This window comes from Anomaloglossus baeobatrachus, unplaced genomic scaffold, assembly GCF_048569485.1.
Source record: "Anomaloglossus baeobatrachus isolate aAnoBae1 unplaced genomic scaffold, aAnoBae1.hap1 Scaffold_80, whole genome shotgun sequence".
Classification (NCBI taxonomy): Eukaryota; Metazoa; Chordata; class Amphibia; order Anura; family Aromobatidae; genus Anomaloglossus; species Anomaloglossus baeobatrachus.
The window spans coordinates 624,332-627,205 of record NW_027445184.1 but is presented as its reverse complement, the minus strand read 5'-3'; the positions used below and the strand labels follow the sequence as shown (position 1 = coordinate 627,205).

General features: G+C 42.1%; 1 pseudogene; it reads right to left on the bottom strand.

Annotated features, from left to right (window-relative positions):
* Positions 1-1,027: 1,027 nt before the first annotated feature.
* Positions 1,028-1,231, bottom strand: LOC142288256 (U2 spliceosomal RNA; annotated as a pseudogene).
* Between the last annotated feature and the right edge of the window lie 1,643 nt (positions 1,232-2,874).

The following is a 2,874-nucleotide window of genomic DNA, read 5'->3' as shown; positions in this document are numbered from 1 at the left end:
GATCAGACATGACAAACATGACAAATAAAAAACAAGGAAGAATGGAACTCCATACATAGTGGAACCATATATAGTGTGAACACGAAAAAGAACCGGGCGCTAGAAAAAATGTGCATGGCCAAATGAATCAAGTCTGTTCTTCATATTCATGGTTTAAGCCCTTGGGTTCCAACGTGCCCAGAGTATATATCCAGAAAGATTCCCTTTGTGACAAGCCAGTGTTCCGTCTCTTCATGTTGTTCACTGTTCAAACGGAAAATACATCAACAGGCAGACTACAGAAAAGCTTACTAACAAAGGTTAGAGAAGGGCTTTCTCAGAGCGCTTTTTACAGTTTGTCTATTCCAAATTAGCCGTTTAAGTATGCTTAATGAAAGTACTTTTTCTTTCATAGGCCGCCCATTCTTAGTATTTGACGTTCCTTATATTGCGGTATCAGGCTTCGCAGCAGGTTGCAAAACATTCATCACCCATGACTGTCCCCAATTGGGCTCAGAAGCTAAATGTCTATCATGACCTCTCTTTTTGAAAGTCCAAGAGCAAGCAAACTCTTCCTCCAGGAGAGGGAGCCAACAGATCACTAAAGACTCTGCTCAAAGAAAACACCGAAAAACAATGCATGGTAGGAATAAACATGGAACCTTTAATTGGAGTGGATTCTGATAGACAGCACCTGATGCCAAATCTGCATCTTCTAACACCTGCAGTCACTGCAGCAGCTGAATCCAATGTGTCCAAAAGGGATCTATTCTATTCAATTGCAAATGATCTAGATAAGACTGAGAACAAGATACTGCACGGGACATAGCAGAGTTGGTCAAGTTGAGTGGAGATGAGTTTGCTATTTGGCACAGCTTTTGGATGAATAAAGCAAGTAAAAGGTGTGAAAGATAAAAAAAGGGTGAAAGTGTGAAAAGTGAATTGTCCAAATTGAGGTGCAAATAAAGTTGTTTGCTTTCTTTCAATCCACTAATCGCTCTCATTTGAATCAGGTGAATTGAGTTCTGTTTTTGGTAACTGGGTTAAGAAAAGGTGCACCGGTCCTGGAGGTACTGCAATACCAGGTCAATGCGTGGAGTGGACAGAGCAAGCTTTTTTTCCATCTCCTTGTTCTAAAAATCCATTTAATATATGGTCCCCAGATAGGGCACGTATCAGATATTAAACTGATAAGAACAGATTTTTTTTTTTTTTCTCTTTATTAGTAGGACTTCAAAATAACAAAGGTGATTGGCTGCCGTTGCCTGGGAACCGTCCAGGCACAAGAGGGCTATGTGTCACCGGAAGGCGCACACACTCCCCCAAGGCCGGCAGTCGTGCAATCCCAGGCACCTTCCAGCATAAAATAATATAAAATAAGTGGAAATCCAGTAAAAGTTTCATTTGGCTACTTTGCACTCTCGAGATAATCGTCACCATGTGCCAAATGCAATATAAAACCAATCTGAACACATTTCGCGCAAAAATGAAATGACCACAATTTTCTCAAAACTATAACAGATGCAAACTTGTCCTGTGTGGTGGAGATGAGATTTGATAAAATAAGTGGAAATCCAGTAAAAGTTTCATTTGGCTACTTTGCACTCTCGAGATAATCGTCACCATGTGCCAAATGCAATATAAAACCAATCTGAACACATTTCGCGCAAAAATGAAATGACCACAATTTTCTCAAAACTATAACAGATGCAAACTTGTCCTGTGTGGTGGAGATGAGATTTGATAAAATAAGTGGAAATCCAGTAAAAGTTTCATTTGGCTACTTTGCACTCTCGAGATAATCGTCACCATGTGCCAAATGCAATATAAAACCAATCTGAACACATTTCGCGCATAAATGAAATGACCACAATTTTCTCCAAAACTATAAGAGATGCAAACTTGTCCTGTGTGGTAGAGATGAGATTTGATAACAGGACAAGCTTGCATCATAGTTTTATTCATTAATACGGAAGGGAAGAGTGCCCATGAGAGTGTTGAACTGCGAAGAGCAGGAGGTTAAGCTGACCCGATTTGCCACCATTGATAAGCTGTTCACAGTAGATACACATGCTATCCAAGCAGCAGCATCCACCATTACTGCACCCCACCCAGTCAGTGACTGCTCACCAAGTCAGCTTGAGGAGTGGTGTCAGGAATTACACGTAGGCACTGACTCCACACCTTCACATCACAAGAAGGGGGCCTACAGGGTAGTACAAGAATACGAGCAAGTCTTCAGCAAACATCCGCTAGACTTTGGGGGAATAAAACACTACATCCCCACAGATGCACACCCACCCATCAAAGAGAGCTATAAGCCAATACCACCTGCACATTACCAGTGTACCAAGGACATGTTGAGCAACATGAAGGAGGCTGGGGTTATCCATGACAGTTTTAGCCTTTGGGCATCTCCCTTGGTCCTGTTAAAGAAGAAGGACAGCACCACTCCCCTGTATTGAGGAATCGCTAGCTGCATTGAGAACTGCAAATTATTTATCTACCCTTGATCTCACTAGTCGCTATTGGCAAGTGTCCGTTGCTGAGGCAGACCGGGAAAAGACCGCCTTCGCCACCCCGATGGGTCTCTGCGAGTTCAAAAGCATGCCCTTCGAGCTGTGCAATGCGCCAAGAACCTTCCAGAGGCTGATGGAATGCTGCTTGGGACTCAGTAACTTTGAAACGGTACTGCTATACCTAGATGATGTTATTGTTTTTTCTAAAGCAAACAAGATTTTAGGGTGCATAAAAAGGGAGATTAGATCCCGTGATCCCAACGTATTGTTACACCTCTATAAATCACTTGTAAGGCCACATCTGGAATATGGGAACCAGTTTTGGGCTCCACATTTTAAAAAGGACATTCAGAAGTTAAAGTCAGTTCAAAGGCGG